General features: G+C 40.8%; 1 long non-coding RNA gene across 1 annotated transcript in view; it reads left to right on the top strand.

The window, feature by feature from the left end:
- Positions 1 to 21,737, top strand: part of LOC115892903 — a 49,791-nt gene extending 28,054 nt beyond the window's left edge. Inside the window, exon 4 of the long non-coding RNA XR_004052827.1 lies at positions 21,615 to 21,737. This is a non-coding gene — a long non-coding RNA (uncharacterized LOC115892903). The remainder of the gene's footprint in view (positions 1 to 21,614) is intronic.
- Positions 21,738 to 23,270: the final 1,533 nt, after the last annotated feature.

The following is a 23,270-nucleotide window of genomic DNA, read 5'->3' as shown; positions in this document are numbered from 1 at the left end:
GGCTCCGGCCTGTAATTGCAGTGCTAAGGGAGGCCGAGACAGGCAGATCACGAGGTCAGGAGATCGAGACCGTCCTGGCTAACATGGTGAAACCCCGTCTCTACCAAAAATACAAAAAAATTAGCCGGGAGTGGTGGCTGGAGCTTGTAGTCCCAGCTACTCGGGAGGCTGAGGCAGGAGAATGGCGTGAACCCGGGAGGTGGAGCTTGCAGTGAGCCGAGATCACGCCACTGCACTCCAGCGTGGGCGACACAGCGAGACTCCATCTCAAAAATAAAAATTAAAAAAAGTGCATAAGTATTTGTGTGGACATTAAAAATAAAAAATTTTGGCCGGGCACGGTGGCCCACACCTGTAATCCCAGCACTTTGGGAGGCCGAGGTGGGTGGATCACGAGGTCAGGAGATCGAGACCATCCTGGCTAACACAGTGAAACCCCGTCTCTACTAAAAATACAAAAAATTAGACGGGCGCGGTGGCGGGCGCCTGTAGTCCCAGCTACTTAGGAGGCTGAGGCAGAAGAATGGCGTGAACCCGGGAGGCGGAGCTTGCAGTGAACCAAGATCGCACCACTGCACTCCAGCCTGGGAGACAGAGTGAGACTCCGTGTCAATAAATAAATAAATAAATAAATAAATAAATAAATTCCCTTGAGTATGTGCCTAGGAGTAGAATTGCTGGGTTTCAGCCTTCTCTTGGTTTTCCTGTTACAGGGAAGATCAAGAGTTAAGGACTCTACCCTTATCCCCCTAAAAAACTTTCCTGTAAGAATCCTAAGTTAATAATGACTGAGCACCTACTACATACTGGCTACCATTCTAGGCACTGGACCGCTTCGCTAGGCACATCTCTCCCAGGTCAAGATGGAGCCTGACACTAGTGACAACTTTTATTCACAACAGGCATAATTGTAGGCTACCTTATGGGAACATCTGGTATGCCAACTTATAGGGTCGCTTTGATACTTTGAGTATCATGCTTTTTCTGTTTACTTGTGTACATCTGCCTTTAGTTAGAGGCTGTAAATGTGGTTCAAAAATAAAGATGTAGGGCCGGAGGCACGGTGGCTCATGCCTGTAATCCCAACGCTTTGGGAGGCCGAGGCGGGCAGATCACTTGAGGTCAGGAGTTCGAAACCAGCCTGGTCAACATAGTGAAACCCTGTCTCTACTGAAAGTACAAAAATTAGCCAGGCGTGGTGGTGCATGCCTGTAATCCCAGCAACTTGGGCGGCTGAGACAGGAGAATCGCTTGAACCTGGGAGGCGGAGGTTGTAATGAGCCAAGATCGCACCACTGCACTCCAGCCTGGGTGACAGACGGAGACTCTGTCTCAAAATAAATAAATAAATAAGATTTAAGAATAAAAATAAAGATGTATGACTTTCTTTGTTGTTGTCGTTTTGAGACAGGATTTCACTCTGCAGTCCAGGCTGGAGTGCTGTGGCACAATCCTAGCTCACTACAGCCTTGAACTCCTAGGCTGGAGTGATCATCTTGCCTCAGCCTCCCAGACAACTGGGACAACAGGTGCACACCATCACGGCTGGTGAATTTTTTTATTTTTATTTTTATTTTTTAGAGACAGGGCCTTGCTGTGTTGCTCAGGCTGGTCATAAACTCCTGGCCCCAAGCGATCCCTCCACTTTGACCTCCCAAAGCACTGGGATTGTAGGCATGAGCCTCCACACCCAGTGCAGACGTACAACTTTTAAAAATGAAGAGAGGAACTCATGGGCACTACTGGCATACATCTAAGAATAAAATGTGGACAAGCAGGTTGTTGTATTATAACAACTTGGTTAATACAATATGGTATTGATGAGATGCTCCCAACTCATCTTGGAATAACTGAACGATGCTACCTGAAAAGTAGATATGAGTAGGAAGTGGAGGTATACAGGGGCCGGGGTGGGGCAAGGAGGCTTTCCAGGCATGGAGAAAAGTGTAAACTAAGACATAGCTTATGTGAGAAATAAGCACAGTACAAGTAGTCTAGTGTTGCTGGATCATAAGGGCTTCTGGGATCAAGAATCTTCAGAGAAGGAGAGATATAATTGCTTAATATATAGCTCACCAATGGGATTATGCAATGATTTATAACTGTCCCCCAGATAGCTGTGTGACATCAGACATGCCATTAACATCTCTGTGCCTCATTTGTCATCAAATGCTGTGTGGGAATAAAATGTCATGAATTATCTCCTTTCTAAAGTGACACATGAATTGCTGAAAAAAGAAAAATTAAGTTCTAAAGAACTTTCTTTCTTTCTTTCTTTCTTTCTTTCTTTCTTTCTTTCTTTCTTCTTTCTTTCTTTCTTTCTTTCTTTCTTTCTCTTTCTTTCCTTCCTTCCTTCCTTCCTTCCTTCCTTCCTTCCTTCCTTCCTTCCTTCCTTCTTTCCTTCTTTCCTTTCTTTTCCTCCCCTCCCCTCCCCTCCCCTCCCCTCCCCTCCCCTCCCTTACCCCTCCCTTCCCTTCCCTTCCCTTCCCTTCCCTTCCCTTCCCTTCCCTTCCCTTCCCTTCCCTTCCCTTCCCTTCCCTTCCCTTCCCTTCCCTTCCCTTTCTGTCTTTTTTTGAGACAGAGTCTCGCCCAGGCTGTTCCCCAGGCTAGAGTGCAGTGGCGTGATCTCGGCTCACTGCAAGCTGTGCCTCCCAGGTTCAAGTGATTCTCCTGCCTCAGCCTCCTGAGTAGCTGGGACTACAGGCGCCCACCACCATGCCCGGCTGATTTTTTGTATTTTTAGTGGAGATGGGGTTTCATCGTGTTAGCCAGGATGGTTCTCGATCTCCTGACCTCATTATCCACCCTCCTCGTCCTCCCAAATTACTGGGGTGCTGGGATTACAGGCGTGAGCCACCACACCCGGCCTAAGAACTTTCTAATATTGTCCTATATGTAGCCAAGTCTTGTGCGGATAAAATGATATAGAGGAGATGTGTCACAGATTAGACTCTAGATTAAACAGGTTAAAGTTAAAAAACCCTTTAAGAAGTGAAGGACTTTCTAACTGGCTGGTAACTGATGCCTCAAGGATGCTATCCCACTCATGCCATGACCTGGAGAAAACATTTCCCAAACCCCAAGCTCAAGTCTGCACTTATCCTTCCCCAACAACACCCTTCATGACTCATGGAAAGGGCACACCTTCTATCTAACCGTAAATCCTCCTGTAATAGTAGTTTTGGAACATTTGGTGTGTCTCTGAAGATCGTGGATTGTTCATAACGTTCTGAGCCCATCCAGCCATCCAATAGTACGAATTTCTTCACAGATCATATGGTTACTATGAACTTCTGTAATGTTTGGCTGTTTCCAGGTCTTTAAGATCTTAGAGGATGCTCCATCAGGAGCCACATCACGTTTTATTCTGAGATGTACACCAACAGTATCACGAGTTCCTCTCTTCCTATTTGAAGGCTGTACATCTTTATCTTTGATCTGTGTTTACTGCCTCTACCTCATGGCAGCCATACACAAGCAAATTGAAGGAGCACTCCCAGGACCACAGCAACCCTTTAAGTTGGGCAAATGCCAGCCAACATATGCCAGCCTCCAGAGCCTTTGCGCTCATTTACAATTTCACATAGAGCAATAAGGAAGACCAAGAGGTTGCCTTGATACCTACACACAACTATTCCTAAATAGTGGACTCAGTCATAAGTGTATGTAAGCAAAAGGAGCAAAGAGACAGGGCATTTCCGATTCTTGCATCCATTTGATTCACCTGCAAGGTTGTCTTGGTTCTTTAACAGTCATCCCCATGAAAGAGCAACAAGAACATGGAAATGAGCAGGGAAGAAGGCATGGTGGGATCTGTAAGACCTTAAATGTAAGGGGCACAGAAAGTAAAGACAGAGGCTCACTCACTGTAATATCAAAGCCCAGGTTTAAATTAAGTAACTGAAAGTCTATGTTCCAAAGTTGCTCTGAGATTATACAGCAGTGGATTCTCCATTGCAATGCTCCCTGAGAAGGGCTTATGCTAACACCAGTCCACAGCCGTTAATGAAGGGGAGTGAAACTTTGACCTGTGCTGGTATATCTACTGTTGACTTACGTGGTACAGAGGTTGCCTAAATTATCACTATTTGTGACATAAAAGTTTGAAAGTTGTAATATCTACTAAAATTTGCACAGTGGCTATCATTGATGGAATGCCATTTCCCAAATTAAATTCATAGGATAAGGCTGTGTTTGGAATTTAAGTTTTTATTACGAGCATTGGTTAAGTACAGTTGACGTTTGAACAATGAGGGGGTTAAAGGTGCTGAGACTTTGCATGTAAATTTTGACTGCCCCAAATCTTAACTACTAATAGCTGACTGTTAACTGGAAGCCTTACCAATAGCATGAAGAGTTAACACATATTTTGCATGCTATACGTATTATATACTGTATTCTTGCAATAAAATATGCTAATGAAAAGAAAATGTTATTAAGAAAATCATAAGAAAGAAAATATATTTACTGTTCATTAAATGGAAATGGATCACAAAAGTCTTCATCCTCATCATCTGCAGGTTGTATAGGCTGATGAAGAGGGGAAGGAGACGTTGGTCTTGCTGTCTCAGGGGTGGCAGAGATAGAAGAAATGGAGGAGGTAGAAGGGAAGTCAGGAGAGGCAGGCACACTTGGTGTAACTTTTCTTGAGAAAAATCCCCTATAAGTGATCTGTGCTGTTCAAACCCATGCTGTTCAAGGGCCAACTGTATTCTGTTTTCATCTGCATCATAATTCTTTACTTCTCCAGTCATGGGTTACCAAATTACTACAGTTTTGTTGTTTTAAGTAATGTGTTTACATATTTAAAAAATGATGGATACATATATTACTAAGACAATAAAACTAGACCACCAATCCATAGAGAGTTCTATTTTTCTTTTGGTAAAATAAAACCTCAGAAAACAACCCTACTAGTAGGCCTGTGCACCCACCTTCCTGTGTTCTGAGTGTTGGCTGTGAAAAGCCCACAACTACCCCATTCGATGGAGAATTGTCTTCCGTAGACTTGGGCTGCCTCACTGTAAGTTGCCTTGGGTGGTATGTATCCACCCCAACCGTGGGCAGCACACACCCAGTTAATTGATTGGTGTGAAAATCGTGCTTTTTTGCCTTAAGTTGGGACAGTTTTCGTGGTGTCATTCTTGTTCCTAAAAGAAGTTTAGGAACCTCAGGCTGAGGCCAGACTTCCGCCGTAACCATAACCTGCATTTGCTTCTCCTCCTACCCTTTTCTGCTTCGCTCACCTTCTTGCTAGTTTCTTCCTAAACATTCCCTCAAGAAACCACTTGCATTAGAACCTCTATCTCAGCTTCTGCCTCCAGGACTCTGTGAAAGCATCCACTAGTCCCAAATGGCAATAAAGATTAAAACACATTAAAATAAAAGGATTTAACCGCTTTCAAATAGAGGGCACTCATTTACAAAGTAGTAAAGGATACACATTTAATTATATAAAAATATGCATAGATGTTTGGAAATTTTGACATGTAGTCACAGAATAATGTGAAAATTATATACAATTATTGACATTCAAATAGCAGAAACATAGAAAGTCAAAGGTTGGCCATGGATGACCCTCATCAAGGGCAAATGTGTGCATCTATGCCCTTATATTTAATGGCAATGAACTTGTCAGCTACATCCTGTTTGACATTTACAGAATGATGTGTGATAATGGGATATCGATGAATTCATTAGCATTATGAATCATTCATAAATAGAATCTTTAGCACATTTTGTTAAGTGTGAACTAAAATATGTTGTTTGGAGAGGACAAAGATTACAAATGTTTTAAATTCGGTTCCCAAAGGGCAAGGACAGTTAAACAGTCACATTCCACCCTAAATGATGGAAAGGTAGAATATACTTCTTCTCAGTCATGTTATGCTCATGTGGCCAGTTGGGCCAGAGGAGTTTAGGAAAATTCAGAGAAGTATGAAGCTTGAGGATGAGCATAAAGCTAAACACCAGGCACTGAGTCAGACACTGGACAGGAAGTTCTTTTCTGATTTTTCTGATGAAAAGACTGTACAGTTGAGATTAAGGTTCATTAATTTATTGATTCAACCAATATTTAGAGAGCACTTCTTACGTGCTGGGTCCTGTGGTTGTTGCTGCAGTTACAAAGATAAGAGGCAGGAGAGTTCCCAAACCAAGTATGCAGGATTGTGTCATTTCTCGTTCCATGCTTTTTGCTAATCATGTCTGGGGGTTTATAGGCTGTGTCTACATTTGTGTGGTTTCCTAGATATTTCAAATATTTAGAAATATCCAAGCCCCTTCCCATTGCCTTAAACTCTTCAGTTAATTCATATTCCAGAATTGGCACAGGGAAAAATGGATCTCTTCTTTCTCCCAGGAAAAAAACCCCACAAGCCTATAGTTCTGGTAAATTAATGTGTGAATATTCTTCATTAACTATTCTGTGTCTTATTTTTTTCCCCTGAAAAATGAAAATGTTACTTATACCCCTGAGAGTACTTTGGTGAATATTAGTATCCAAAGTGCAAAATTCTTTGAGATTCTGGGGAACAAGAACTCCCCCATGGAGAGATTAAACTATCTTCTGTTATACGTTATAGCGTTCACTATCTTGATGTATTTCCTCTTGTTAATCTCTAACCCATCCAATAACCTTAGAGACTAGTAATTGTGAATATCTTTTTATTGTATCTAATTTCTTGTAACTTTGAGGATTTTGTTTTATTAAATTAAATATATTATTTGTACATGTAATTTTGCTGCATAGAACAACTAGAATTCTGGATAAGTAGCATGAATGTTAATTTCCTAGAGAATAGGAGTTTATTATTTGCTAATATGGCTTATTACATTCTGATGAATATTTTGACTATAATCTGAGTTGAATTGATAGGAATAAATTTTCCAAGTACTTAAAAATTATTTATGATGGGTCTTTTGTAGCGTTTTCCTTTTTATAAAACCACACCATCCGAGAAGAGCTTCGTACTTCTGTGTCTTAACTTGTGAAAACAATTTATTTATTTATTCATATTAGAGATGGAGCCTCACAATGTTTCCCAGGATGGCCTCAAAATTCTAGGCTCATGTGACCCTCCCGCCTCAGCCTCCCAAGTAACTGGGACTACAGATGCCCACTGCTGTCCCTGACTATCTATATGAATTATCTTTATCATTGAAAACTTAGGCCAGGCGAGATGGCACATGCTTGTAATCCTAGCACTTTGGGAAGCTGAGGCAGGTGGACTACTTGAGCCCAGGCGTTCAAAACCAGCCTGGGCAACATGGTGAAATCCTGTCTCTGAAAAAATAAAAAAAAATTAGTCAGGGGTGGTGGTGCACACCTGTGGTCCCAGCTATTCAGGAGCCTGAAATAGAAGGATTGCTTAAGCCTGGGAGGTTGAGGCTACAGTGAGCTGAGATGTCACCAATGCCTTCCAGCCTGGGTAAGAGAGTGAGACCCTGCCTCAAAAAAAAAAAAAAAAAAGAAAAAGAAAAAGAAATTTGACCAGTGTGTTTGTGCTGGTGTCAGTTTAATACCTATAGAGACTCTTGGAATTTATGGGATGTTGAATTTTTAAAAATTTATTTGTATTAAGTAGACATTTTATAAAAGAGTAAATACCAACTAAAATAATAATATTTTATCTGATGTTACCAAAGTGTTCTTCATTTCAACATTCCATCCCTGAGCAAGTTAACTTCTGAGGAATGAATTATATTACCTAGCAACCTCCATCCATCTTACCACATTGTTAAAAGCCTACATTCTGCAAATAATTCACATAATAAAACAATGGGCATAAATTAAGTTATACATTTAAGTAATATATACATAATTAAATTATATATACCAAGAAACATTAAACTTTTAAACAATTATAACCAAATTCGTTGCTCATTTGTTCTAAATTGATATTTACATCTTTATTGTTAATTTCTAAGAAAAGCCTTAATAAGCAAAATAACCTAGGAGTATCCTGAATTAGCAAATGTATGTTTTATAGAAATTCTACATTTTATAGATTCTATCACTGCCTCTGTAGTACATGCATTTTTATATTTACTGATTCACTGGTATCCTATAAATAGCCTGGATTTTTAGTATAATTTATACTACTAGAATTGGTCCTCAGGTGTGCATATCAGGAGACAAACACAGTGATGGTTGACATATAGCAGGCTTTTAGCTCACTAAAAATGCTCTTTTTAAAAGCAGGTTCAAAATTGGCAGCATGAATTGAAAGAATGCAGAAATAACATGTTTGCTTATAGTGGATAAGTTTTGTACTCTTCCATAGAAAACTTCTACAAATTTAAGACAAGTTACCCAGCTTGTTGACAAGTTATGAGGCCATATGAAAAGCAAAGAAACAACAAAAAACTAGGCACTATAAAAAAGTAAAAGGAAATTAAAGTTGGTCATTGCAATTTAATTAAGACAATAGTTTGAATGCAAATAAAGACATAAGGCTAATTCAATGGAACGTTAGAAATTGTCTTGCTTGGTACTGTAATTTATATAGGCAGGAATGGAGACATACTGAGGTTAAGTTTTCATCCAAAGTCACCATTACATAGTGGCAGAGCTGGCTCCTCTCTCTTGTTGAGTCTTCTTTTCACTGCATGACATTGCCTCTTATAAACAGGACGTGGTGCCAGTTAATTGTAATTGCTTAAGAAAAATCAATTGAAAAAATGGTGAATTGTAATTACATATGGGCTGAAATAACATTAGTATAATCAGGACGATTTGGGGGAGGAAACACCAATCTAGAACATCTATTTCAACCTTGGCAAGCCAGAATGACAATCTGCAACTTTATTTTTTACCAGTTATCACTTACTGGTGTAATGAAATAAATGCTACCAGTAAAATTTAATTATTAAATCAAATTTTTAAAAAATGTGTATACATGTTTAAATCACATTGTACAAAGGAAAGAAAAGGAGTTGTATTGTTTTCAGGCATAAAATCATTTCCTTCTTCCTTTTAATTTGATGTGAGACTAGCTTGTTTCATAGTCAAATTTGTATGGAAATGCCCAGAGAGGGCAAAACAAGGAGCTTAACAGATGTCATTTTGCTCTTCTATGAAGCTAAATAGAACTGTAGTTTATTGAATGATTTCTCTTACTTCTACTTCTGCTTGAATGTAGATTAGGGGATGGATAGTAGCTGAGTCCAATTTAATTTGTTCATTTACTCTCCATTTGATTTATTTATATCATGTGATAAATTAATCAGTTTGTTTTAATCTACACTCTGTATAGGATTTACAATAAGAACATCATTTAAAGTACGGAGTGCGGCCGGGCGCGGTGGCTCAAGCCTGTAATCCCAGCACTTTGGGAGGCCGAGACGGGCGGATCACGAGGTCAGGAGATCAAGACCATCCTGGCTAACATGGTGAAACCCCGTCTCTACTAAAAATACAAAAAACTAGCCGGGCGACCTGGCGGGTGCCTGTAGTCCCAGCTACTAGGGAGGCTGAGGCAGGAGAATGGCGTGAACCCGGGAGGCGGAGCTTGCAGTGAGCTGAGATCCGGCCACTGCACTCCAGCCTGGGCGACAGAGCGAGACTCTGTCTCAAAAAAAAAATAAAATAAAATAAAAATAAAGTACGGAGTGCAACTCTTACAGGTTATATATATTCATTTTATTTTATGAAAATTTAACGTCATACACTTATACATTTAATTATATATACCAAATATTTATAATAGTTCATCAAGCTTGACATTTTTTGAAACAAGAATAAAATAGCAAGAAAGTCAGAAGAAAAGTACAAAGAATTTTTGCTCCCTCTCCTCATCCATTTGAAAGCAAATTGCCAACACGATGCCTTACGACCCCAGAATGCCTCGGTAGATTACAAATGAAGACACTGTCATACAACAAAATACAACCATTGAAATCAGGAAATTAACCTTGATATTATTAACATCAAGCTTGCCAGTTGGCCCAATTATGTCCTGTGTAGAAAGAGGATCCAGTTTAGAATCATGGGGTGCATATTACTACCCTGTCTCTTAAGCATTTGTAGGCTTTGGAAAGTTTAAATTTTTTCTTGAATTTCATAAATTTGACAATTCTGAAACTCATGGGCTAGGTATTTTGTGGACTATCTCTCAATATGAATTTGGCTGATTTTGTCTCATGATTAAATCCATGCATCTTTGGCAGGGATATCACAGAAATAATGCTGCTCCCTCATTACATACTGTCTGTGGTACACAACTGTGACTTGTTGATGTCTCTGTGATAACTGGGTTAAGGTGGTGATTGCCAGGTTTCTCCACAGTAGTTTATTCTTTCCTCTTTAAGAAATAATAAGTATTTCATGGTGAAGTACTTTAAAACTCTGCAAAAATCTCATTCCTTTTCCAACTTTCATGTTATTCATTTTTTTCTTTATATCTTTTTTCTTTCTTTCCTTCTTTTTTTTTTTTTGAGACGGAGTTTCACTCTTGTCGCCCAGGCTGGAGTGCAATGGCATGATCATGGCTCACTGCAACCTCTGCCTCCTGGATTCAAGTGATTCTCATGTCTCAGCCTCCCGAGTAACTGGGATTACAGGCATCCACCACCATACCCAGCTAATTTTTGTACTTTCAGTAGAGACAGGATTTCACCATGTTGGCCAGGCTGGTCACGAACCCCTGACCTCAGGTGATCCACCTGCCTTGGCCTCCCAAAGTGCTGGGATTACAGGCGTGAGCCACCACACCTGGCCTCTTTCTTTATACCTTTATAGATTTGTGGTCTACTTACTTAATGGACTAAAATCCACTACTATGATTATTTATTTTAATGTTCAAATTGTTGCTGTGGGAGCCACTTTGATTGCTTTTGTTATCTTTTGACATTTCTCTTACTACTATTCTTTAAGTATTTCCTGACTTTCTGGTACAGAAAATATTCTAGGCTCATTTTGTATTTTTTCTTTCCCATCCGGGAATTGGTCATTTTGCTAAAGGGTCCTGTTTCTTTTTAATGAGAATAGTATTTAGAAGCTAAGATTTGGGTGCCTGACCTCATGATGTGCCTGCCTAGGCCTCCCAAAGTGCTGGGATTACAGGTGTGAGCCACCGCACCCGGCCTTTTTATGGTGCCTTTTTATTTCTTTGCTACTGAGAAATACTCCTGGACTTTGTGATGCTACCTTACTGTAATACCAACGTTCATACTTTTAAATATTTTCCACAGGTGTTAAGTTATTTTAAGTCATTTGTTGCTTTACTAAGTCACAGAGTACCATACATTTTATATGAAGGATAGGGATCCATTTCCTCAAAATATAACTGCTAATAAGACAGAAGCATAGTGTGATGGTTTATTTTAGGTGTCAACTTGACTGGATTAATGGATCCCTACATAACTGGTAAGGCATTATGTCTGGGTGCGGCACACTACAGGAGATTGGTATGTCAGTAGATGGAGTAAGTTGGGGAGGATCCACCCTCAACACGGGTGAACACCATCCAATCAGCTAGGGACCCAGATAGAACAAAAAGGCAGAGAAAACGTGAATTTGATTTCTCTCTCTTCTGGAGCTGGAACACCCTCTTCTCCTGGCCTTGGACATCAGAATCCCAGATTTTCCAGCATTTGGGCTCCAGGACTCATACAAGAAGCAGCCCCCTGTGTAATCAGGCTGTAAGCCTCAGACTGAGGGTTACACCGTCAGCTTCTTTCGTTCTGAGGCTTTCTGACTTGGGCTGACCGGTGCTGCCAGCTCTCCTGATTCTCCAGCTTGCAGACACCCTATGGTGGGACTTCTTAGCTTCCATGATCATGTGAGCCAATTCCCCTAATATATTTCCTGTTATCTATCTATCTATCTATCTATCTATCTATCTATCTATCTATCTATCTGTCTGCCTATCTATCTATCTATCTATCTATCTATCTATCTATCTATCTATCTACCTGTCATTGACATCCAAACGAGAGTGACTCCCTCTTGAATAAAGGCTGAATGAAGTGAGACCTTCTGGGTTACACTTCCAGAAAGTTAGGCACTCCTGGTCACAAGATGTTTATGACTGAGGGAACAAGTTAATTATGCCAACTAAATAAGACCCAGAACTTAAGGAAATACTCTGACGTCCAGATATCTTAAGAACAGACCAGGCAAGGTGGTGCATGCCTATAATCCCAACACTTTGGGAGGCTGAGGGAGGTGGATCACTTGACCAGACTGGGCAACATAGTGCAACTCCATCTCTCCCAAAAATACAAACATTAGCCAAGGGTGATGGCACACAACTGTGGTCCCAGCTACTCAGAAGGTTGAGTTGGGAGGATTGCCTGAGTATGGGACATCCAGGCTGCAGCGAGCCATGATCGTGCAACTGCACCCCAGCTTATGCAACAGAATAAAAAGCATTCTTAGTTTAGGAATAGGTTTTGCTTTAAAGATTATAGTACAACCATAAATTCTTGCTGATATCAATAGGTAAACAAGAGAAGAACAATACTAATAGACTGTTACAAGCTAATCACAAGCCTTTGTATAATAATAAAGCACATTATTCTTAGTCCTAACATTGTATATAAGCAAGCATTATGTTTGACATGGGGGCATTCCTTCTCTTGCTTTCTGAGGACGCCCTACTCTGTGATAAGAATAGTCTCTAACAAACTATCTTAATTTCACTGTACTCTGCTACTCACACTGAATTCTTTCCTGTCTGAGATCCAAGAACCCACTCCTGGGGTCTGGGACGAGACCCTTTTTCCAGTAACATCTATCTGTCTATCATCTATCTCCTGCCTATTGGTTCTATCTCTTTGGAGAACTCTGATACACATAGTAAAGTTAAGATTAACACACAGAAGCAGGTCATGGATTATTCAGGTGGAACCACAGGGGACATTTGGTTAGGATTGCATGATTAACGCCCTACCATCTCATGTCATTGATCAATGGTCACTTCTTTCCTGAGCATTGGCATGTCTCTAGGATTTGCTTTTATCTATCAAATGAATGCAGAATGCCATTAATGTGAGAAACTCCAACAGGTCCCACAGAATTTTTAGTCTATTGTGTCAAGTTGTACTTAAGGCAGATTTTTTACTTTACAGATCAGTGATTGGATAGATCAAAATGAATCCTTTAAAGCTATCATATTTTATCAGTTTGCTGCAGTTGTCTTGCAGGCTTAATGAAATTGTGTTTCCTAGAGTACAAAAGCCTGGGAGGTGACCACCGACTCTTCTAGATGAGCTGGTGTTCTCTGGCTAACTACCTGCTCATGTTCATTTCATGAAGGAGAGACCTCCCTTTTTGACTTTGAATACCACTGCTGACAATTGTGCTTCTATTTCACTTTGTGGAATGCTTGAGGTGATTTTTACAGAATTCTTTTTGGAAATGTTAGTAGTTGTGGGACAAATGGCTCATTGTTAAACCTGGAGCTGGAAGACCTAGATTTGAATGCAGATATTGCCAGTTATTAGCAGTGTGACCTCAGTTTCTTCAGTAAAACAGGATATTATCATTGTCTGACAAAGTTTTTTTGAGCCTCAGTTAAAACAATATTAAGTTAAAGTCATTTCAGTACTTGAAAATGCCATGCAAGTGTGAGGCACTATTAGTATTTTGTAAAAAGTCATTTCTTTAAAGGGAAGACAATTCATGAAGAAAAAATTCAAATGAAAGCAAAGTAATAAATAAAATTACCTTAAGAACTGATGAGAGAATTCTGATTTTGTAGATGGAAGTTAGTTTCTGAATTTAATGAATATATATATATTTTTACTCCTTTAAGTAGCTATTTGATGTTTCAAAAAGATTCAAACATTTTAATTGCAAAAAGCCTTTGCCTTGCTTTAAAAGCAAGTTTAACTTCAGGGACAATACGCCTATTCATTACCCAAACCTTTCCTAAGCAGTAACAGCCTTAAGAGTCTGTTAATGTAAGGGGGGGGTGTTAAGTCTTATTCAAAACGAATTGAACCCCTGACTCCAAGTCAGCTAGTTTATAGTCTAGGATAATGAAAATTAAGAACAATGATTTAGTGACTCCAGAAGACTCAATCAAATATGATCAGAAAAAGGCCAATTATCGTAACTCTTTTAGCCAATATTAATTTCAAAATGTATCAAATTCTCCATCTTGGAAAAACTATGTTGACTCCAGCAGACAAAAGAAGTTTTCTTCTCCCATTAACAAACCTTCTAGATTAAACAAGAGGAAGAAGCATTTAATTGGCATTATTCTAAAAATAATCAAAACAATTCAACAAATACATATTTTATAATGATTTTGTATTAAAATAGAACTGGTTTTACTTAATTGGTTGTAATTTAAAGTTCAAAATCTTAAAAATATATTTGTTGTAAAAATTTCACCAGGTTCTATGTTACCTCTTTTCAATTTTCCTTGAAACAGTTGCTCATTATGATATTTAAATTCTTGTGTCTTACATTTGAAAATTAGTACCGATTTTTCAATACAAAAAATCCTATTGAAACAGCGTAAAATCTTAGCAAAGTCTTTTTACTTTTCATAATATATGTTATACATATTCTATATACAAATAAATAATAAATATATATATTTTTTTTAATTTTAAAGTTTTTGAAACAGGGTCTTGCTCTGTCACCCAAACTGGAGTGTAGTGGCACAATCTTGGCTCACTGCAACCTCTGCTTCCCAGGTTCAAGTGATTCTTCTGCCTCAGCCAACCAAGTAGTTGGAATTATAGGCGTGCACCATCATGCCTGGCTAATTTTTGTATTTTTAGTAGAGATAGGGTTTCACCATGTAGGCCAGGCTGCTTAGGTACAGGGAAAGATCGCCTTGTATTCTAGTTTTAGGTTTCAGCAATTTCACCACTGACCATTTTATTGAAATCATATAGTGCTGTAGGTAGTCAGATAATGAGATGCCACTTTAAAGGCCTGAAATACTTGGGGTTGCATAATGGGGATGTATATACTACGTTGCAGTGTAATTCCAAAATTTGGGGGAAGGATTAATAAAATGTTTCTCTTGTCAACTGAATAATGATGAGGTTCATAAATTTGGAAAGGTGAGCTTTGTTTTTTATAAAGAATTGCAGCCCTCAGGTGGCCATTGTGACAAGGTAGGAAGTGTAGCCTCCTGCCAGAAGCCAGAAACAGGCACTTTGAGGAAAGGAAGAATAAGACAGGAATTTATACCGAATGAGGTGGCTGCATATACATTTTTGTTTGTTTGTTTGTTTGTTTAGACAGAGTCTCGCTCTGTCACACAGGCTGGAGTGCAGTGGCACAATCTCAGCTCACTGCAACCTCCGCCTCCTGGGTTCAAGTGATACTCCTGCCACAGCCTCCTGAGTAGCTGGGATTACAGGTACCCGCCACCACACCTGGCTTATTTTTGCATTTTTAATAGAGATGGGGTTTCACCATGTTGGCCAGGCAGCTCTCAAATTCCTGACTTCAAGTGATCCATCTGCCTTGGCCTCCCAATTGTTTTGTTTTTGAGGCAGAGTCTCACTGTTGCCCAGGCTGGAGTTCAGTGGCCCCATCTTGGCTCATTGCAACCTCTGCCTCCCAGGTTCAAGTGACTCTCATGCCTCAGCCTCTCAAGTAGCTGGGGTTACAGGTGTGTGCCACCAAGCCTGGACAATTTTTGTATTTTTAGTAAAAATGGAGTTTCGCCATGTTGGCCAGGCTGGTCTTGAACTTCTGTCCTCAAGTGATCCTCCTGTCTCAGACTCCCAAAATGCTGGGATTACAGGCATGAGCCACCATGCCCCACCTGAATATACATATTTAATCAGCTACAGGAAAAGGCACAAATATATGAAAGGAGAAACATGCACATACACAGTTGAGCTTCATGCCTGTCCATGGGCCTCATGTTCAAAATATGATGGCATTAGTATAATCTGAAGATGGAGTTTTCAGCCCTCTGACTCAAAAGGTGAAGCAGGGAACACAAAAACCCTTACTATGCATCCTCTATAAACCGGCCAGAGCCATTTCATGTTCGGTGTTCTCTCGTCAGGAAGGAAAGCTGGGTGGTTGTTTTGTCAAAACTGCAAAACGAAGGACAGTCACAAGGTTGGTGGAAATCACTGGTGGAGCCAGCCTTTCCCGAGTGCTGGTTTCTGTTTAACCCCTAAGAAAGAAAGCCTCATGGCTGTTAGCAAGGTTGCAGGGGAGGTGAACGAGGCATGTTCAATCTTCCATGTCATCATGGCCAGGAGCGCAGTTTTCAAGGTTTCTCTGTGGTACCCTTTGCCAAGAGATGGTTCTGTTCAGCTGGTTGGGGGGCTCAGGATTTTATTTTTATTTCTCACTCTTAAGGGGAACATCAACTTAGTGTCATGTCCATGAGACTGAAATATCTTCCAGTTGTCTTCAAGAAGAATATCCTCATTTGAGTTTCCCTGAAAGCAGAGGGCCTGAGACAAGTATGTGGGCTCAGGTAGTCTCTTTGGGAGTGAATCCCAGGAAGCAGAAGTGAGAGAGTAGAGGCATGGGAAAATGTGGAGTTATTGAGGCATAGCTACCTCTGTGGACAATTGGGGCTCCATTCTGTTAAAGAGCTGCTAAGAAACTTTGTGGAATCCCTCAGAGATGTTTCAGGGAAGGACAGGGAGACTGGGACACCCATCTCTTAATTTCGTGTCTTCCATTGATTGTGGGTTTTGCTAGAGACACTTTGGCACCATGCACTTCCAAGTGTGCCTGTTTAGGGAAGAGGCGGGCTGCGTTGCTTTGAGTGACTGCAGAGAAAGTCCAGATTGTGAGATGCCACAGCACAGCTTGAGGTGGGATGCTGGTTACTTGCACAGACTTGTCCTTCACAGCTGTGCTGAAATCTGGTGGCCAAGGGAAGTGGTTGAGGCACCACAAGTGTCTGCTACAGATAAGAGAAAGCAAATAGTGTAAGAGAAGTTATTATCCATTTATTTCTAATAGAGTTAAGGGAATGTCATAGCTGTAGGGTCACAGTCTGTACAGAGTGGTGTATGAGATGAGAATGTGCTACCCCAAAATATGCCAAAATAAAGATTGCTTTGAACTGATCATTTTTAGATAGTAGACACAGGAGAAGTTTTGAAAACACAAAAATTTCTCTTTTGTAAGGGAAACTTACACCTATAAAGAAAAATCTCCATTTGTAAGTGTGTCTCCCTCTCTGTACCAAGAAGGGAAAGATGATTAAATTACTTGAGACCCATCCACCTAAATCTGCATAACAAGCCTTACTCTTCTTTACTGTGCTTTTTCTGCTCACCTCCCCATTACTGGCCTTCCCAACACCCTTCTTTCTTTCTTTCAGCAGAAGTTGGTACTTAAGCCTGAATTCTAAGTCATGTCTTGGAGATTTGCTCATTTCTTTGGGTATCTCCCAGTATACATGAAGTATATATGTTATTAAACTTCTGTTTGCTATATTATGCAGCCATAAAAAAGGATGAGTTTGTGTCCTTTGTAGGGACATGGATGAAGCTGGAAACCATCATTCTCAACAAACTATCGCAAGGACAGAAAACCAAACACCGCATGTTCTCACTCATAGGTGGGAATTGAACAATGAGAACACTTGGACACAGGGCGGGGAACATCACACACCAGGGCCTGTCATGGGGTGGGGGGAGTGGGGAGGGATAGCATAAGGAGAAATACCTAATGTACATGACAAATTAATGGGTGCAGCACACCAACATGGCACATGTATACATATGTAACAAACCTGCACGTTATGCACATGTATCCTAGAACTTAAAGCATAATAATAAAAAAAATAAATAAATAAACTTCCTTTTGCTTTTCTCTTGTTAATGTGTCTTCTGTTACTGGGTCCATCTCAACTAAGAACTCTGAAAGTTAGAAAGAAAATTATTTTTCCTCCCCTACAGTTTAAAATGAGAGTTAAAGGCATTTTCTTGTATTACACAGAAGAGGAAGAATGCTGTGATTTTTCATGATTAATGACGAGTATCTAAATTGATGTCTTTCTGTAATGGCTGCAGCCTAATTAGCTATCCTGATCTGAAGAAAGCAGGTTTTCAGAAACACAGTGTCATATGTTCCGATCCTAAGTTCATTAAGTAACCACTGATCTGCAATTTGGTATCCCAGATGGACCTACCCTCAGGAAGTGAATGTCCTGTGCAAATGGTCATTTTTCAGATAAAGCTCCGAAGATATGGAATAGTGTTGTAGAAAAAAACTGGGTTCTTGTCATGCGACCAGGAAAATTTAGACATGCGGATGCATTGTAGGGTGAGTAGGGCAGGGTTTATTGAGTGAAAAGAAAATGGGAAAGAGGAACTCTCAGCAAAGTGAGAGAGTCCTGCCGGCAGGTCTCTTGCCTCACAGACTGAATCCCAGGTCACCACCCAGGAACTGATGAGGCCAGGCTCCTCCCTGCTGCAAAAGTTGCGGACTTCCCAAGGTTCCACCCTGTCCTCTCGGTGCACAGGTGGGCATTATTCAGAATCAGTCGGGAAAGGGCAGGTTTCATCTGGGACCAGCAGTTTGGTTTTTCAGCCTTCAAGCTGTTTTATGCTTGGAGGTGGGGACCCTTTCGCCAGGGACCCATGGCTGGCTTCTGTCTCTATCAATAGCATATTTCAGTGCAGGGTTGAGGCAGCCTCTTGGAGGCTTATTATCATGTATCAAATTCTTATCCCAGAGAAAATCAGAGTTGTGATTTGAAGGGTTATTTGGGTAATTGCATCTGAGATTTTGAATAATCATCAACAGTCACTTAATCTGCATCCCTTATTTTATAAAAAGGCTAGTAGACATTAATAATTGACCTAACATCAAATAGTTTGTGAATGGACAGGCTGGAACTCTTCAGACTGGAATTCAGTTCAATACTCTGCAATGGCATCATAGATAATATGCATTTGTCAATTTGCATAATCAATATTGTATTTTTGTACCATGCAGGGTCATTGTTTAAGTACACAGTGATATACTTCCTGACCTTTAGAATTTTAAATCACTAGGCTTAGTGAAATCCCCCAAACACATTTAAAAACTAGTAGAAAGGCATATGAATGCAAGCATTTGGAGTGTTTTGAATACCAAAAGCCAAAACCAGTACAGGTAAATGATAAGCATCATTTAAAAAGAATGTCTGAACAGCTGGCTGAATAAATCGGCCAAAGTTGAAACACTCTTTTCCCTTGTCTGTGAAATTTTTCTTCCTAGAAGTGAGGGACTCCCTTGAAGGAAAGAGGATAACAGGTAAGCGTATTCACTGTTTGCCACGTCTAGAAATAAAATGCTGCATATGTATTCATATGTATGATATATAACACACACTAAACTTTTTTTTTTTTGAGACAATGTCTCTTTGTTGCCCAGGCTGGAATGCACAGGTACAATCACAGCTCATGGCTCACAGCCCACCTCCTGGGCTCGAGATCCTCCCACCTCAGCCTTCCGAGGAGCTGGGACCATAGGTGCACACTACTATGCCTGGCTAATTTTTAATTTTTTTTGTAGAAATAGGGATCCCACTACGTTGCCCAGGCTGACCTTGAATTACTGGCCTCAAGCAATCCTCTGGCCTTGGCCTCCCAAAGTGCTGAGATTACAGGTGTGAGCCTCTGCATCCTGCCACAAGTAAACTTTTTTTTTTTTTTTTTTTTTTTTTGAGACGGAGTCTCGCTCTGCCGCCCAGGCTGGAGTGCTGTGGCCGGATCTCAGCTCACTGCAAACTCCGCCTCCCAGGTTCACGCCATTCTCCTGCCTCAGCCTCCCGAGTAGCTGGGACTACAGGCGACCGCCACCTCGCCCGGCTAATTTTTTGTATTTTTTAGTAGAGACGGGGTTTCACCATGTTAGCCAGGATGGTCTCGATCTCCTGACCTCGTGATCCACCCGTCTCAGCCTCCCAAAGTGCTGGGATTACAGGCTTGAGCCACCGCGCCCGGCCACTACAAGTAAACTTTTGAATCCAAGGAGACACATGGTGCGGGGTCCAGACTGCTGTGACCATCCTATGTCAGGGCAAGTCTGGCACTTCACTATTTCCGAAACATGGGCTGGGCTTGGTGGCTCACGCCTGTAATCCCAGCACTTTGGGAGGCCAAGGCGGGCAGATCACCTGAGGTCCAGAGTTCGAGACCAGCTTGGCCAACATGGTGGAACCCTGTCTCTACTAAAAATACAGAAATTAGCCTGGCATGGTGGTGGGCTCCTGTAATCCCAGCTACTAGGGAGGCTGAGGCAGGGGAAACGCTTGAACCCGGAGGCGGAGGTTGCAGTGAGCCAAGATTGTGCCCCTGCACTCCAGCCTGGGTGACACAATGAGATACTATCTTAATAAACGAACAAACAAACAAAGGAACGAAAGAAAAAGAAATTTCTGAAACAAAAGAACACACCAGTCCCTGAAAATGGATTTAATATAAAAGTGCTTTGTGACTTTGGTTTATACTTTTGTTGCTAGGAACTTCCACTTTTACCTCCAGCTTGGAACCAGCCATAAGCCAGTGTCTCCCAATGGCTAGCCAAGAACATTTCCCAGCCTGTTTGGGAAGGAGACAGAACCTCATTTTCCTTTCTACATTCCCTATGAGTCCCTTGAAGTCCTTGAAATCATATTTCCCAGGAATAACAAATGAACCAATCTAAACTCAGTGGGGATGATAGACTTTCTTGAGGTCCTCTGGATTTCCTAGACCCAAGGATTGGTATTTGTGGTAGTGGGTGATGCCCACGGGTGAAGGAGACCTGTTACTGTATTCAGAACCCTGAGAGTTCATTCTGTCCTTCACTTGAAGGAAAAATACCAGCAGGTAACAGCACCCCTTAGACTTGCTCTTTCTTCTGTGGATGCCCTTTTCTGGCCACGGGCACTTGAAAGAAATCAATGAGAGACCCGGGACACAGGGGCTAGGGAAGGTGTAGAGACTGATGTCAGCTCTTTCCTGGAAAGGTTAACAGAAACTACAGGGCATGATTTATTGAAATAATCAGGATGAAAATGCTTGTATATGCTAATCTTATTTTTTATTTTATTTTATTTTGAGACAGGCTCTCCCTCTGTCACCCAGGCTGGAATGCAGTGGCATGATCTTGGCTCACTGCAACCTCTGCCTCTGAATTCATGTGATTTTCCTGCCTCAGCCTCCTGAGTAGCTGGGATTACAGGCGCACGCCACCATACCTGGCTAATTTTTTTTTTTTTTCCGGTAGAGATGGGGTTTCACCATATTGGTTAGGCTTGTCTGGATCTCCTGACTTCAGGTGATCCGCTCGCCTAGGCCTCCCAAAGTGCTGGGATTATAGGTGTGAGCCACTGCGCCAGGCCTAATCTTATGTTTTAATTTCAAATATTATTTTTATAGTTAATGTTCACATCCCTTATTTATTGAATGAAAATAATGCAATGGGTTAGATAAGTGCTAGAACTAATGCTCTATAATAAACTCTAAAAAACTCTTTCATTGTGGAAAATGTCAAGCCTATTTAAAGGGAGTGAGAATAGCATAATGAACCTGGGTACCCATCTAATCTTGCTCCAACGATTATACGATATCAGTTCACAGTCAATTTTATTTGATCTGTATCTTTCTCTGTCCCTTCTCAAATTATTTCGAAGGAAATACTGGACATATTTAGATTTACCTTTAATCTTTTTTTTTTTTTTTTTTAGATACAGGATCTCACTCTGTTGTGGGAGCACAGTGGCAAATCATGCATTATTCACTGCAGACTTGAACTCCTGACCTCAAGTAATCTTTCTACCTTAACCTCCCAAAGTGCTGGGATTACAGGGGTGAGTCACTGTGTTTAGCCTAGGCTTACCTTTAATGTTTTTGATAAGTTATTTTTTAATGTCATTTTGATAAAATAATTATACCTAAAATTTACTAATGTGTTGGGATTGTATACCATCCAATCTATGATCAAATTTTACTGATTCATTCATAACTGACCCCAGAATTGTTTTGTTTGAATCACTGTAACTGAGTCTCTATTATAAAGATCATACTATGTTTGTTTTACCTACTTTCCCTTTCCCCTTGTCCTTTTCTTTTCTCTATGCATACTTGCTTGCATGTCGTTATTTCAGTAACGGGTGGTCACTAATAATTGATTCACTTCATATCCTAGTCCACAGGGGTACGTGTCAGATTGATGAACTTGTTTTCCTTTTAAAGAACCATGATCATCAGGTTATGCAGACCTCCTTGATGGTGCCCAGAAATTTGGGTAGAGGGATGCAAACAGCTTTGATCACTGCGGGAATTTCATCTCCTATATACCCACCTTACTCAAACAAGTCCCCAGTTATATTCAAAGGCGGGGCAGATTTGAAAGACTGTCTCTTCTGCCGTCTTGCTTTGGTCAAGCTTTATCTGTTCCTGAGTGCTGATGTGTGAGTGTTTGGCTTACCGTGCATCAGGTGCACAGACCTAAATTTGGAGATTCTATAACATCAAGACCCATATGACGTTCACATACTGGATTAGGCTGATGACTCATTTCTAGTCTCTTTCTCCCTCTCCTGCCTTTTTTGTTTGTTTGTTTTATTGGCAATTTCTTGGTTATTGATAGTCTTGTTTAAAGTGAAGTATTGTCATTTAAGTTTATCTATCAATGTTGTCATTATTTGTTTATTTGAAACAAAATTTTATGCCAAGACAGTCATGCGATTGCCCACCTGACCTGTTTTTCCACCATCAGTTTTAACTGTGTGTATCCCTGGATCATCAGGAAGCATTGACTGAGAATCTTTTCCTCTTAAACTGCCTTACTATTTTCTAATGTAGCTACCGATCAAACTTAGTAGTAACCCACTCATTTTGTGTGTAGGCAAAAGCAACTATGAATAAACAGAAGGTTTCCACAGTGGGTAAATGTGTGGACCTGGGTTTGAAACCTGATGACACTTCCTGGCTATGCCCCCTTGGGCCAGGGATTAACTGCTCTCACTTTTAGTTCCCTCAACCCTCAGGTGCATGTGATTATATTCAGTACCTGATATGGTTTGGCTCTGTGTCCCCACCCGACTCTCCTCTTGTAGCTCCCATAATTCCCATGTGTTGTGGGAGGGGCCCGGTGGGAGGTGATTGAATCATGGGGCTGGGTCTTTCCTATGCTGTTCTTGTGATAGCGAATGGGTCTCATGAGATCTGACAGTTTTAAAAACAGGAGTCTGCCTGCACAAGTTCTCTCTTTGCCTGCTCCCATCCACATAAGATGTGACTTCCTCCTCGTTGCCCTCTGCCATGATTGTGTGTCCTCCCCAGCCACATGGAACTGTAAGTCCAATAAACCTCTTTCTTCTCTAAATTGCCCAGTCTTG

This window comes from Rhinopithecus roxellana, chromosome 13, assembly GCF_007565055.1.
Source record: "Rhinopithecus roxellana isolate Shanxi Qingling chromosome 13, ASM756505v1, whole genome shotgun sequence".
Taxonomy (NCBI): Eukaryota; Metazoa; Chordata; class Mammalia; order Primates; family Cercopithecidae; genus Rhinopithecus; species Rhinopithecus roxellana.
This window is presented reverse-complemented; position numbering and strand designations above follow the sequence as displayed.